At 39.8% G+C, this 16,823-nt stretch overlaps 1 pseudogene; it reads right to left on the bottom strand.

Moving 5' to 3' along the window:
- Positions 1-14,804: 14,804 nt before the first annotated feature.
- LOC126455940 (uncharacterized) lies at positions 14,805-15,864 on the bottom strand (annotated as a pseudogene).
- Between the last annotated feature and the right edge of the window lie 959 nt (positions 15,865-16,823).

Raw genomic sequence — 16,823 nt, 5'->3', positions numbered from 1 at the left:
TTTCATAAATGTTCCAAATTATGTGTAAAGTTTGTTGCAAGTCAGTAAGTGCTTACTTCTTCAGTTAGTGGATAGGTTAGAGTAGCCACGCATTATGCAACATGTATTAAACGTGCAAAACGAAGTTGACATTCGGCGCGGTGGCTGATGGAAGAGACTGCAAAGGCATTTCCCATTTACAGCCCCAAGCATCAGCCAGCGTGCCGAGTGTCAACTTTGTTTGCGTGTTTAATATATTATGCAACAAATTTTGTTGTATGGAGTAAGACAGTATAATCGTATCACGCAACATATATCAACCAAGAGAAGCACTTTCAGAAATACGATGAAGTTAAACAGCTTTTTCAAAGAGAAAATATTTTTCCCTAATTCGCGTAATATTCTTCGAATCGATTAAGTACCTTGTACTACACACTTTACACTGAATAGTGCCTGCCTGAAGTCCTACAATCTTTGAAGAACCTATGACCAAAGTCAAGAATGGATACATGGTTCTCGAGCGGTTCTAGGCGCTACAGTCTGGAACCGCGCTACCGCTACGGTCGCAGGTTCGAATCCTGCCTCAGGCATGGATGTGTGTGATGTCCTTAGGTTAGCTAGGTTTAAGTAGTTCTAGGGGACTGATGACCTCAGAAGTTAAGTCCCATAGAGCTCAGAACCATTTTTTGATACATGGTTCCTCCATCACGACAATGCTCCAGCTCACCGCGCCAAAACATGCATCAAGTATTTGTGGGGTAGAGGACAGAAACTTCTTGAGTATCCACCTTACAGTCCAGACTTTGCTTCTTGTGTCTTTGCACAGTTCTAGGTGTGAAAATGAAGCTCAAAGTAGTGCAGCTTTCTAATGATGAGTACCTCCCAAGGGCTTGGGACAACTTGTGTGCCTTACTCCCTACAGAAACTTGGGAGAGATGATTTAGGGATTGGTTTTGGAGGACGGAGAGGTGTATTCAATGTGGCGGAAACTATTTCGAAGAAATTAAAGAAATAAAGCTTTATTGCAAAACTTTCCTAGTTCCATTCGTATATTTAAAAGTTCTGCGGTAGTTTTTCACATATCTCAGTGTTTATGACATCATATATTCTGAACTTTGTGTTGTACAATGATATAATTTTGTAAGTATTACATTCATTGGCGACGCAAATAAAAGTGGCCTGGTGAACAGAACTCCAGGATACAAAGAAACACAGCAGAGGAATGGAAATACAGTACGCATGACTATAGCAGGTGTTGATAGTGACCACCATCCATCTGTTGGTGCTTTTGGGGCCCGACCAGCAAGTTGCTGAAGGCAGATCAAGGTTGGACTGCTGGAATTGCTGCAATCTCATGCGAAATGTTCTGCTACAGTTCTTAAGACTATTAGGTTTTTCGCAATACACTTAAGACTAGTGGCCACCCAACATAAAATAATCACACACTGACAGATCAGATGGCGTGGGTGGCCAGCTAGGGCTGCGACCACACTGACCTCTGTTAACAACTCTGTCAGGGGTGAAGATTGTGTAAACGTGATTCAAGGTTTGCCTGGCAGTATGGGCAGTTGCTCCATGCTGTTGGAAGTAACTGTAGGTCTTTTCCTGGCACTTTTTGGAGTATTTTCTTACTTATTCAAAACAGATTCTGTCTGACACCATTTTCAGATTAAGCATTGCATGGCACTCTTCACTGGCACTTTGGCACATTAAACTTCTAAGTGAACAACTGGACACACCGCTTCCACGACTTTGTTGTCACGTAACTTTCCTCAATGGACACCCACTGCTCCACTGTGAGTATCATCCCCTTTCCACACCTCCACTCACACTGACACAACCCACACTACACTCTGAACTGGTGTGAATCACGGGACAGGCATACCGATGGTGTGCATGTTACGGAGATTGGTTATATGCATACATTCCCGTACAATGGTATCCAATCGTCTAGACTACTGTCATTTGCCACACCTTATATATGTGAACACTGCCTGCAAAATATGCTGTGAATAGTAGTAAAGAAGTAATAAATTAAAACTTCATGCCTGATGTGAAAAAACGTATTTAGCGATAAACTTTTTTCCTTTCATCATTATGTGGCAGCTGTCAGCGAGGAAAAGTTTCATAAAGGCTTGAAAATTTGTTGCAAGTCACTTAGTGCTCTCATTCTTAAATACTGTGTAAATAAAATCTATGTATTTGCATGTCATGCTCTACACTTCTCTTTCACCACACCCTTACCCCTGTGATACATCCCCTCAGTGATTTTTTCCAGACAGTGAGTGATATGTGTACCACATTTGGTTGAAATCGGGCAGGTTATTTAGCAGGAGATGTGAAATGTACATACATACGTAACAGGTATGACTGCCTTGTTTTTTGTGATCCAATTTTGATGAAATATATTGTGTACGGTGCACCTAATTACACTGAAGTTACCAGTGAAATCCCCACAAAATCCGTGTAGTACTTTTGGAGATTAGCATGTTCAGAGAGACAGCCAAGAAAGTTTTAAAACACAAAGGAATTACAGACATTGGCTGTGGATGGGCAATAATTTAAATCAGTGGAGAAAGTTGAAAATTTGTGCCAGACTGGAATTTGGACCCGGATCTCCTGCTTACTAGGCAAATGCACTGACCACTGTGCCATCCAGGCCCAGCAGTCATCGTAGCAGCAGGGACTACCTTACCACAGTTCCCATCAGATCCAAATTCTCAACTTATCCACACACTACCAATTATCAGCATTTTACGAATTCCTGTAAGAATTCAAGCCAGATGTGCATCTGCACTGAGAGATCATTGGCTGTACTCACCTTAATTATATATACATGTGTGTGTGTGTGTGTGTGTGTGTGTGTGTGTGTGTGTGTGTGTGTGTGTGTTTGTGTGTGTTGTTTCAGAAAACATGCCCGTAGGAGCAGAGACTACATATAAAAAAAAGAAATATAAAAAAATTTGTAAATCTTCTTTAAATCATGGTATCTTCTTTTGTGATTAAGTTTTGATGAACTAACTTCTATATGGTACCCTGACCTACGCTGAAGTTACCTCTAAAAACCCACGTGAATTCACCTAGCAGTTTTGGAGATTAGCGTGTCCAAAGACAAACAGACAGCCACAATGTGTTAATTGGTTACAGATTTATTATTAGTATTGATTGATAACACAATGTTTCACTCCAAGGTAACAGGAAATACTCAGAAGGACTTTAGTTTGAAATATGATGAGTGTTAATTAGCTATCACATCATCTTGGATCTTTCTGTGGCTGTAATCGGTTGCATGTACTTGCTTCCTATAGTTATTGAAGTAACAGAATATCCTTAGTGGAATATAAATAATGGAAGTAGTAAAGGCCATTGTGGTCTGTAGACACATGGACAAAACACAGAAAACTGTAAGCTTTTAAGCAAGTTCTTTTTCATTTTACGAGAAAACTGCCTTTTGCATGATACTGTTTAATAAAATACTTCTTACATTACGTTTTTATTTATACATTACCTTCAGTAGTCTTGCTATGCTAGTCCTGTAGCATTGTGGGAGAGAGTTTGTAGGATTTGGAAGAAATGTCCAGAAGCATATGAAAAATTGAGGATCAACCAAATTGTCCATTATATTCATTGTGCCAGAAGTGCTAGTCCCACAACGCCATAGAAGACTGTGGTGTCTGGAAGAAGTATGGAAAAGCTTGTTGAAGTTCCAGGCCACACTGTGATGTATGCCAGGTCACACAATTGGTTTAGCAATGCCCCTGTAATGCATTCTGATGTATTTCAAACTAGCAGAATTATTGGGTGTCTGCCTGGATCGCATTGTAACTTCTTCACAATATTTCAGAAAACAGTCTTGTTGCCATCTTCAGATGCTTCCTAATGACTGCTGCTCTGCTTGCTGATCACTACCCCTGAAAGATGCATTCAAGGTTCAGGTCTCAAACTAATATACCATTTTAACTAGTCACATATAACAGACCTAGCATACATTCCATATAATGCACAGAAATTCTACCCCTGTTAATGCACTGTATCTAGAGCAGTAAAATAAACATCTTATTGTGAAATTTTTGACAACAGAAAGAAATCCGTCTGAAGTTAGTGGCCTGTAGCTTTCATCTGACCTGGAGCAATACATGAACAAAATTAAGTTTACAAAGCAATGAAACTATATTTTGTGCTCAAAATCAGTAGTTTGTGAGGACACGATTGTTGCAATAAGATGATGCAAATGATGGTACTACATCAAACAGGCTTTCAGGCTGACACTAAGAAATACTAATGACTTCTTTTTGATCCTCTCAGGATGAAAAATGTGTGCAAGTGCAGCAAGGACACACAGTAGATGACATATTTTAATTCTTTCCCAAAATATTCTTAGAACATCATAAAATGAGTTTTCTTTTACAATGCGTCAGGAAAAATTACAATAGACACTGAGTGATATAGTGACATTATAGGTAAAATTGTTCAGCATGTGTACCAACAAAGAAAGAGTCACTGAAGAACTCAAGACTCTTTGAGCCAGCACTCTTTGATTGAGCCAGCACTAAACTGCAATTCAACAACACCTGCAGATGGAACCAATACCAATGAAGAAGCAGCAAAAACCGCATATGTTCCATATGCTGAACTGTTTGTGGGAGGATGGGGGAATTATGATTCCAAATGTATATAAATTTCCAATAAAACTAAAAAACATACTATGTTGTGTGAATTATATTCTAGGACTCTAAAACCTGAATGCATACCACATGAAATGTCATTGTGGTATGTCATGTTTTGTACAGATTAAAAGAATAATTGAACAAAGAAGTAAAGAACACAAGCAGTACATCTGTCTAAAGCAGCCAGCTAAATCAAATGTCACTGAACAATCCTCACCTGTGAGCATAAAATAAAATACAAGGTTATCAGTATTATGTTGCGTCCTGGGGATGGTATATTAAAGGAATTAACTGCAATGAGAGTGACAGATAAATTAATCAACACTGACAGAGGCTTTAGCTTACATAATCCTCAGGATCTGGCTTATCATGTCAGAAAAGGTTTCAAAGCTCTCTCTCTCTCTCTCTCTCTCTCTCTCTCTCTCTCTCTCTCTCTCTATCTCTATCTCTCTACTCATAGATAAACATCTATCTAGAGGATTTTAGTGAAGGGTTTCATCTTGTAGCATTTTCCTTTGTCAAACTTTGTTAAATTTTAGCACAACTTTTCTGTTGGAAATGATGGACCCTGCTACTGTTTAATGGCCCCAGAAAGCAATTGCTGGCCCACTGCAAAGCATGTACTGTCCAAAGTTTGGTTCGAGTCCAAACACCAAGCAGCAAAATCTGAGCTCAACACATGACAAAGAAAACTAGAGAAAGTCTTGATATGATAACTTGTTGTAACCCACAAAAGAAACTATGTTAGTTTGGATGGAGATACAAGGTTAGGATTCCAAGTAGAGATGCCTTGGTGACTTCTGTTCAAGTTTCATTGTTACTTTTAGTTACATATTTTGTAACAGCTGTGACAGAGGAAGTCGTGAAGCTTGTACATGTCATTGTCTTGAATACTTTTTATTTTTATCTAGTACCTGCTGTTTCCTGAGGATTAATGCAATGCTGATCCTGCATTATGTGTAGATGCTCCAGGCTAGACACATGGTAGAATTTCCCTCACAAGGTACAGTGGTGTATCTAAACCTTTTACACACAAAACATGATGTTTGATATAAATGGTTGAGCTTTAAAGCATTTTCGTTTAGCTTTCTTGATCTCCAGTAATACAAGTCTGTTGAAAATCAATATTGATTATATCACAGCATGTCATGCTACCCTTTGTCTTGATTTTGTGAAAAATTCAGAGATAACACATTTGTTATCAAGTGTTTTTGCTCTTATTAATCTATCTGTGTGTTCTGCTGTAGCAGTGTCAATAAGAAAAGTGTCAATATAGTTGTTTTATATGTTTCAGATTTTTTGTGAATATAGAAAAGCATCATCACTGCCCTCCCTCCTTTTAATAACAGTAATCTAGTTATGTCAGGTAATGCCCCATTACAGTTTATGCATTTCTGTTTTAACGAAGCACACTCAAGCTCTCTTAGTAGAATGGATGTTGACTGGATTAATGACTAAACATTCCTTTCTTATCCAAGTTGTTGAGAAAATAAAGGTATTTTATCCCATCCTTATAATCCATGTGGTTAAAATAAGGATCGCATACTCCAAGATACAAGACACACCTTAAGATGGATACTGAAGCGACCCCAGCATGCACAGTACAAGAGGACTGGTAGTAATGACCCGCCTGCAGCTAAGGAGCCCTTGGTGCTTCAAATCCATACCAAGCCATTAATTAAGTTCTCTCAGGTGAGTGCCATTCTGAACAATCTAATATATGCATATGGTTTTGTGGGAGTATCACAGGTAGGTTGAACACTGCAAATTATACATTGTTGGAACATCTGTCCTGTTGGCTAATTTCCAAATGTTCCTACATCTAAAACAATTTGTGGCAGGAAAACTTCTTAGTTCAGTGTGAAGATTATGGATGATGTAGTTAGATATTTTACAAATTTTCAACTCACATATCAAAGATGAAACATATTTACTAGAGAAGCAATGCATGGAATGGATTAAGAAAAGAGGGAACTTTGTTTAAAGAATAATGTTTTTCACTTAAAAACACAGCCCTCCACTGTCAGGCCTAGAACTCTATTCCTTATCCATGTACATTACTTACCATACTATTCAGACAATGTTGATTTTATTTATTTATTTATTTATTGTTCCGTGGGACAAAAATAAGGATAAGTCTCCATGGTCATGGAACGAGTCAATACATGAAATTATAACACAATATTAGAAACAGATAAAATGAAATATAAAAAAACATATTCAGGTGACAAGTCGTAAGTTTAAATAAAGAAAATCAACAATGTAACACTGGAATTTCCTTAATTTTTTAGCTCTTCCAGAAGCTCCTCGACAGAATAGAAGGAGCAAGCCATGAGCAAACTCTTCAGTTTGGACTTAAAAGAGTTTGGGCTACTGCTAAGATTTTTGAGTTCTTGTGGTAGCTTATTGAAAATGGATGCAGCAGAATACTGCACTCCTTTCTGCACAAGAGTCAAGGAAGTCCAATCAACATGCAGATTGGATTTCTGCCTAGTATTAACTGAGTGAAAGCTGCTAACTCTTGGGAATAGGCTAATATTGCTAACAACAAACGACATTAAAGAAAATATATACTGTGAGGGCAATGTCAGAATTCCCAGACTATTGAATGGGGGTCGACAAGAGGTTGTCGAACTTACACCACATATAGCTTGAACAGCCCATTTTTGAGCCAAAAATACCCTTTTTGAATCAGAAGAATTACCCAAAAAATAATACCATAGGACATAAGCGTATGAAAATATGCGAAGTAGACTACTTTTCATGTTGAAGTGTCACTTATTTCAGATACTGTTCTAATGGTAAATAAAGCAGCATTTAGTTTCTGAACAAGATCCTGGACATGGGCTTTCCACAACAGCTTACTATCTATCTGAATGCCTAGGAACTTGAACTGTTCCGTCTCGCTTATAATATGCCCGTTCTGTCCGATCAAAATATCGGTTCTTGTTGAATTGTGAGTTAGAAACTGTAAAAACTGAGTCTTGCTGTGATTTAGCATCAAATTATTTTCCACAAGCCACGAACTTATTTCATGAACTACATTATTTGATACTGTTTCAATATTACACACAAGATCCTTCACTACCAAGCTGGTGTCATCAGCAAACAGAAATATTTTTGAATCACCTGTAATACTAGAAGGCATATCATTTATACAAATATGAAACAGCAGTGGCCCCAGCACCGACCCTTGGGGAACGCCCCACTTAACAGTGCCCCATTGGGACTGAACATCACTACCACTCTCAATATTGCAGAGAATTACCTTCTGCTTTCTGTTCTTAAAGTAAGAGGTGAACCAATTGTAAGCTACTCCCCTTACTCCATAATGATCCAACTTCTGCAGTAATGTTTTGTGGTCAACACAGTCAAAAGCCTTTGTTAAATCAAAGAAAACACCTAACGTTCACAACCTTTTATTTAATCCATCCAAAACCTCACAGAGAAAAGAGAATATAGCATTTTCAGTTGTTAAACCATTTCTAAAACCAAACTGAACATTTGACAGCAAATTATGTGAATTTAAATGCTCCAGTAACCTTGTATATACAACCTTCTTGATAACTTTAGTAAACACCGATGGCATAGAAATAGGTCTAAAATTGTCAACATTATCAATGTCTCACTTTTTATAAAGTGGCTTCACTACCGAGTACTTTAATCGGTCAGGAAACTGACCACTCCTAAAGGAAAAGTTACAGATATGGCTAAGTACTGGGCTAACATACATAGAACAATACTTCAGTATTCTGCTAGATACCCTGTCATATCCATGAGAGTTCTTGATCATTAGTGATTTAATTATTAACTCAATCTCCCTCTTGTCAGTATCATGGAGGAGCATTTCAGGTAACAGTCTCGGAACACTTTTTTCTAAGAGCGCTATATGATTCCCTGTTGGGACTAGGTTTCTATTTAGTTCACCTGCTATATTCAGAAAGTGATTATTAAATACTGTACATATACACGACTTATCAGTAACACGGACATTCCCACTACGCACTGATTCTATATCCTTGACCTGTCTCTGCAGACCAGCCACTTCCTGTACGACTGACCATATGGTTTTAATTTTACCCTGAGACTTAGCTATTCTATCTGCATACCACATACTTTTTGCCTTCCTAATAACATTTTTAAGCACCTTACAATACTGTTTGTAATGGGCTGCTGCATTTAGATTTTGACTGTTTCTAGCGTTTTGATATAATTGCCACTTTGTTCTACAAGATATTCTTATCCCTCTAGTCAGCCACCCAGGCTGCCTGTTTGTGCTAGTACCCTGTTTTGAACGTTGTAACGGAAAGTAACTTTCAAAGAGCACGAGAAAAGTCTTGATAAAAGCATTATATTTATCGTCTACTGTATCAGTGCTATAAACATCTTGCCACTCTTGTTCCTTGATAAGGTTTACAAAGGTCTCTACAGCAACTGGATCAGCTTTCCTAAACAGCTGATGACTATTTTTAACATGTGTTGCAGCACAAAAATCTTTTAGAGTTAAAATTTGTGCATCATGATCTGAAAGGCCATTCACCTTTTTGCTAACGGAATGCCCTTCTAGTAATGAGGAGTGAACAAAAATGTTGTCTATGGTTGTTCTACTGTTCCCTTGCACTCTCGTTGGAAAGAATACGGTTTGCATAAGATTATATGAATTAAGGAGATCTACCAGCATCCTCTTCCTTGCACAATCACTTATACAATTAATATTGAAGTCACCACATATAACTAACTTTTTGTATTTCCTATAAAGTGAACCAAGAACCTCCTCTAGCTTTAGCAAAAATGTTGTGAAATTGGAGTTTGGGGATCTATAAATAACAACAGTTAGAAGTTTAGCTCCATTAAATTTAATCGCACCTGCACAACATTCAAACACCTTTTCAGTGCAGTACTTTGAAACATCAATTGACTCAAATGGGATGCCGTTTTTCACATACATGGCTACACCCCCACACCGCAAAGAGCTCCTCGAAAAGCTGCCAGCCAACCTGTATCCTGGTACAGGAAGCCTCTGAATTATCTCCTTATTTAAGAAGTGTTTAGATATTCCAATAATTTCAGAGTCAACATCTATAAGCAGTTCACTAACTTTATCTCTAATACCTTGTATATTTTGATGAAATATACTAATTCCCTCATTACTCGGATACCTAAGCTTTGTCAAAAGTGGTTCCTTTGTTAGAGAGACTTCCCTCAAGCAGGAATACCTATCAGCTGACTTCAATCTAAAAAAGGTGCAGCTCTAACACCCACTACTGCAGGAATTTTCCCATGAGTGATCCCACCCACCCCACCTATGCTGTCACCTATAAGCTTTGCCAACCTCCCCTCCCCATACCTGTTGAGGTGCAGGCCATGTATAGTGAAACCCGTCCTGCTGATAGACTCCACCGACACCACTGAAATGTGACCCATGCTTTCTGTCATCAGCGCACCCCCAAGTCTCATGTTATTATGCCTGACGGCTGTATTAAGATGAGGCCGATCGTGACGCTGAAACAGTTCCATGAAATGCACATTCGTTTTACCAGTCTGAGTGGCTATCTTTTCCAGGTCACCATCTACACTCCTGGAAATGGAAAAAAGAACACATCGACATTGGTGTGTCAGACCCACCATACTTGCTCCGGACACTGCGAGAGGGCTGTACAAGCAATGATCACACGCACGGCACAGCGGACACACCAGGAACCGCGGTGTTGGCCGTCGAATGGCGCTAGCTGCGCAGCGTTTGTGCTCCGCAGCCGTCAGTGTCAGCCAGTTTGCCGTGGCATACGGAGCTCCATCGCAGTCTTTATCACTGGTAGCATGCCGCGACAGCGTGGACGTGAACCGTATGTGCAGTTGACGGACTTTGAGCGAGGGCGTATAGTGGGCATGCGGGAGGCCGGGTGGACGTACCGCCGAATTGCTCAACACGTGGGGCGTGAGGTCTCCACAGTACATCGATGTTGTCGCCAGTGGTCGGCGGAAGGTGCACGTGCCCGTCGACCTGGGACTGGACCGCAGCGACGCACGGATGCACGCCAAGACCGTAGGATCCTACGCAGTGCCGTAGGGGACCGCACCGCCACTTCCCAGCAAATTAGGGACACTGTTGCTCCTGGGGTATCAGCGAGGACCATTCGCAACCGTCTCCATGAAGCTGGGCTACGGTCCCGCACACCGTTAGGCCGTCTTCTGCTCACGCCCCAACATCGTGCAGCCCGCCTCCAGTGGTGTCGCGACAGGCGTGAATGGAGGGACGAATGGAGACGTGTCGTCTTCAGCGATGAGAGTCGCTTCTGCCTTGGTGCCAATAATGGTCGTATGCGTGTTTGGCGCCGTGCAGGTGAGCGCCACAATCAGGACTGCATACGACCGAGGCACACAGGGCCAACACCCGGCATCATGGTGTGGGGAGCGATCTCCTACACTGGCCGTACACCACTGGTGATCCTCGAGGGGACACTGAATAGTGCACGGTACATCCAAACCGTCATCGAACCCATCGTTCTACCATTCCTAGACCGGCAAGGGAACTTGCTGTTCCAACAGGACAATGCACGTCCGCATGTATCCCGTGCCACCCAACGTGCTCTAGAAGGTGTAAGTCAACTACCCTGGCCAGCAAGATCTCCGGATCTGTCCCCCATTGAGCATGTTTGGGACTGGATGAGGCGTCGTCTCACGCGGTCTGCACGTCCAGCACGAACACTGGTCCAACTGAGGCGCCAGGTGGAAATGGCATGGCAAGCCGTTCCACAGGACTACATCCAGCATCTCTACGATCGTCTCCATGGGAGAATAGCAGCCTGCATTGCTGCGAAACGTGGATATACACTGTACTAGTGCCGACATTGTGCATGCTCTGTTGCCTGTGTCTATGTGCCTGTGGTTCTGTCAGTGTGATCATGTGATGTATCTGACCCCAGGAATGTGTCAATAAGGTTTCCCCTTCCAGGAACAATGAATTCACGGTGTTCTTATTTCAATTTCCAGGAGTGTATGTCATACTCCCCATCCCTATCAATACTATTACCAGCCCCACCTACAATCACTACCTGATCCTCTTTAGTAAAATCCCTACATACCCCCCCCCCCCCCCCTATGTTAACAGTCACCTGAGCCAATCCTGCATTAGGCTTCACAATGCTGGTGACCTGGTACTCACTCCCCAGCACTTCCTGCAACTGCTGGCCTACACTTCTACCATGAGAACTACCTAACAGCAGAACTTTCTTCTTCCTCTTCGACTTTGCAACTGTTCTAGCCACCGTAACTACTGAGGTCTGCTGCATACTTCCTACATCTACAGCTACTAGAGATTCCTCTCTCCTAGACTCTGACAGTTGGTCATATCTATTGTAAATACCAATAGTAAAACTATCTGAAAATCTTCTTCTCCTAGCAGATCTCTTGCCAACAGCCAGCTCCCATTCCCCAACCCCCTTCTCCCTCCTCATCCTATCTAGCTCCTCCTGTGCGTTTTTCAACTGCACCTGAAGGGCACAGATCTTACGCTCCTGCTCCTCTATCAACTTACTCTTGCTACATAACCTGCAGTTCCAGGAGAGGATCTCACCAGAATGCCCACTGGCTTCCCCACTGCATTCCCCCCAGTGAAAATACTTCAAACAAGTCTCACACCGCAATCCACTACTCACGAACCTACAGCAAAGCCCACACTTCTCACTCATGGTAAAATTTTACTTTTTCTAAGTTCCGCTACTACAATAAGAAGATGTTAAAAACCTGACTACAAAATCACAAACTTACTCTACAAGGGAAGTAACTACTATTATTAACAGTATTAATAAACAACAAATGCGAATATAACAAAAGACTAATACAGAAAGAGAATCAAACGTCTAAAGACACAGTAACGAAGCTGAAAACAGTTCCCAAAAGGTTCTTCTGAAATTATTTCACCAGAAAACACAAAAAACACCGGTTGAAGACTACTTAAGTTCCTAAATAAACCACTATACACAAACAATTAATCAGTACTTAGCTTTCGATCCGCCGCTACAGCTACAACTTTAGCAATTTATGTACACATAATTATCAATTATAATCATTTACATGTCATAAATTACTTTGAATGTTACACAGTATTCAAACCATTCACGTGTATCCTCCATGATACTGCACTTTCCCCAGTAAGAGTATCATTATTATTATTTCTTAAATACTCTCAACAAACACTCAATTACTTTGCTTATTTGTTTACCTTGACTTCAAGTTTGATAGATCACAGCATGAAGAAGAACCTCAAGGTACGTGTAATGAATGAGAAAATATTTTAGTATGGATGTCATTTATTATAACTACTTCTAGAGTTTAATTTTTTAAACACACGAATCTATTCAAAGTAAATTACTGCTCTGTTAAAGACACTAAGCCAATAGTAAGAGTGGAACGCTTAAACCAAAAGACAATCCTAAAACTGAATAGGATCCAGAATGAGATTTTCACTCTAGCTGTGTGTGCGTTGATATGAAACTTCCTGGCAGATTTAAACTTTGTGCTGGACCGAGACACGAACTCAGGACCTTTGCCTTTCGCGGGCAGGTGCTCTACCAACTGAGCTACCCAAGCGCGACTCACGCCCCATCCTCACAGCTTAACTTCTGCCAGTACCTCGTCTCCTACCTTCCAAACTTTACAGAAGCTCTCCTGCTAATACAAAAACAATAATTGATCACAACCCTAAATAGGTATGTAGGAACACAAATGGTATCTCCACCCAAATATGTTGATCATACAGTCATTTAAAACCTGTTGATAAGAAATCAATAATCGATGACATGCTAGATAGGTATATGAGAACCATAGATGATGTCTCCAGCCAAACAAATAAGAGTTTATAAGGCACAACAGAAAGGGGCTTGTTGCACAACCTTATACAAACATGTTCAGTTTGTTGCTTGCTCTGAGATAAAAAGGTAGCTGTGCGGAGCCCAAGGTGTAAGCTTAACCTCGCTCACGTACTGTAGCTAACTAGAGAAATGGAAGCCATGTTTAAGAGATTAATGAAGATGAAAATTTTCTACAGCATTTTGACAGCAATTTTACCCAAGGAAAAAAACAGGATGAGATAGGGAAAAACATTAGATAACACCTGTGATTGAAGTATCTGGCAGGCGGAGAGAGTTCTATGTCACTCAAAGAATAAGCAGTAAAGATGGAATGAAGAACAATGTCTATTGTAAAATCTCACCAAAAAATGTAAAACTTTTCTCAACATTTTTAAACAGAAAGCAGATCAAAACAATAGCAGAAATATTATTTAGTTCCTGACAGTTGTGACTCAAATGATATATTACTATGACTGCTCACCCAACTCATATACAATCTTGTCCTCCTTTTAACAGTGGCAGCAAACTCAATTACTTATAATACACAATGGCACTAGTATTGCAATCAGTGCAAGCACACATACGGAAACAGAAGAAATGGTAAACAATGTCTTTAAAAGTATCATTGACTGGTTTTCTATTAATGGGCACAACCTTGATTTAAAAAAAAAGTAAAAAATAAAAATTTCAGTTCTGCACATCTAGCAGTACTATACCAATGGTAAGTATAATAATTGGCGTGTAAATAGAGTGGAAACTTCCAAATTCTTAGGCACCCGTATTGATGAGAATTTAAACTGGAAAAATTACGCTTTAGAATTCCTAAAAAAACTTGTTCACCACATTTCTGCTTAGAATCATTGCAAATTTTAGGGAGAGACAAATCAGTAAGTTGGCTTATTTTGCATGCTTTCATACAATAATAATTTCATATGGAATAATGTTCTGGGGAAACACATCTTTAAGAAAGAAAGCTTTCATTGCTCAAAAATGTGCTGTAACAATAATATGTGATGCCTACCCACCATCATCTTGTATTCATCTGTTTAACCTCTTAATATATGTATTATTTACTATATGATGGTTCTTTTTCAACTTATTTTTTTATTGCCAAAATGAAATATTCAGTGAAGCACAATAATGACAGTAACAAAGGAATTATTTTTTAGGTGCTTAACAATGGACATTTTCATCTCTAAATAGCCCCTGGTTTAACCTTTTTTTTTTCTTCTTAAAATTACAGTAATTCTGTGCACCGAAGCACTAAAAGTCAACAGCAACACTAACCATTAAAATTTAGAGCAATTGTTTATATGCTTGTGACTGTGTGAAATAACCTGAAGCAAGGATCAATACACAAAGCTACACCACAGTCTTTACACATGTATCTTGATTCCCTCCATGCCTTCTTCCCTCTGGCATCACACACACTACTGTACATCCTACACATTCTTGTCGGATTCTGCTTCTTCTCAGTCGGAGGAATCGTAGACGGAAAATGCCGTCCAACAAGTCACGTTGGGGTTGATTTTGCTGATGGATGGCCCGCTGCTTTGGGTAAACATTCCTGACCCTGATGTTTGGCAATGAGCTGTTCAGCGACAGCCGCGCGAATGTCAAGGACAGTAAACTTTCCTCCATGTTTTTATATAGGACAAAAGCATTCCATTCTGCTAATTCCAATAGATGAAAAAATATCCTCTTGTAAAACTTTTTACCCCTCTTGCATGGCAATGGATTGTTTGCGATGTGCTGATCAACTTCATCCACACTCCCCATAGTGTCATTATAGGCAAATACAGCCACTGGTTTGGCAATATATATTTGTTTCTTACTTCCAGTGTTTGTATTTTTGCATTGTGGATAGTGGACAGCATGCAGACGTCTCTCTTATCTTTCCATTTCAGTGCAGTCAGTTTACGTCACTGCAATGCTGCAACCTCCCCTTTCTTCAGTTTCTTGGTCCAGAAAGAAGGCGGCATTTCTTTTCTTGCAGGATGCACGGTGCCATACATATCTGTTCTTTTTGTTAGCAGAAGGTCAACAAGCTGGGGAGAACTATAATAATTATCTAGAGTCAAGCAGTATCCCATATTTAGCAAGGGTTGCATTAGTGTCATTACAATTTGTGACGACATTGGCAGATCCTTGTATTCTTCCTCAAATATAGTGCCATTGCCAATGTAAATAATTATGGACAAAACATATCCAGTCTGTGACTCATACAACATGAATGTTTTTATGCCAAACCTAGCTCTCTTGAGCGGCAAATACCGGATCCATCCCAGTCACCCTTTACATAACAGCAGACTTTCATCTACGGTGACATCTCTTTCTGGAACACAGCTGTTTCTAAATTTAGCCGACATGTAGCTCACAATAGGCCATACTTTATTCAGTTTGGGTTGTGGATGGCTTTCTGCGTTATAGGTTGCATTGTCCGAAATATGTAAGTTCTTCTTCAAATTGACAAACCTCTTGAATGGTAGAACCTCTCTAAAAATTGGTGTGGCTAATGTAGCCCTTTTTGTCCAGTACATCTGATATGTGGGTTTTTTCACAATGCTTTGTAACAATATTACAGCAACAAATATGTACATCTCATCAATTGTTGTTGGCTTCCATGCATGGACGTTTGTTTGTGTTGCATATTTGTTGGTCTTGGTAACTAAAATTTGCATGTATCCGTCATCAATGAACTGTCTAAAATAATGCAAGACATCTTCAATACAGGGTTCACAATTAATTTGAGGTTTACCTGTAAAAGGAAAACGTGGTGGAGCAGGTGGCAGTGGCTTAGATGGATCTATCTCGTACCACACTCTGGTGCTTGCAATGTCACATTCAGAAGAAACTGATTCATCACTTCCTTCTTCCAAACTCACTTCATAGCTATCTTCAGAACTCTCAGACCCACTAAATTCAATATCAAACTCATCTTCACTCTCCATTTTCATAAAACGTGAGAAAATAACAGGCAAACTGCAAGAACAGATTGTAGAGTAACCGCTAGCACAACTGCCTGATTCAGAGACATCTCTTGTCAGAAATATACACTTCAGAGTAACACACCACAGTGACATCTACCGAAAATATCAAGGAACTGCCAAAACATGAGATAGAACAAGTAAATTCGGCCTTTTAAAATGTCTGCTAGTCAGAAATGATAAGCCCGAGTATACTCGACGTTTTATTATATCGTCAGAATTAAAAAAAAATGAGTATACTCGGGATTGTATGTTAAGTGGTTAAAGAGTTGAGCATACTGACTACTGCTTCACAGTATATTTATTATTATGAAGTTTATCATCATGAAGTTTTTTGTAAA

Source organism: Schistocerca serialis, chromosome 2, assembly GCF_023864345.2.
Source record: "Schistocerca serialis cubense isolate TAMUIC-IGC-003099 chromosome 2, iqSchSeri2.2, whole genome shotgun sequence".
NCBI lineage: Eukaryota > Metazoa > Arthropoda > Insecta > Orthoptera > Acrididae > Schistocerca > Schistocerca serialis.
The sequence above is the reverse complement of the archived record's forward strand: the minus strand, read 5'-3'. Positions and strand labels throughout refer to the sequence as shown.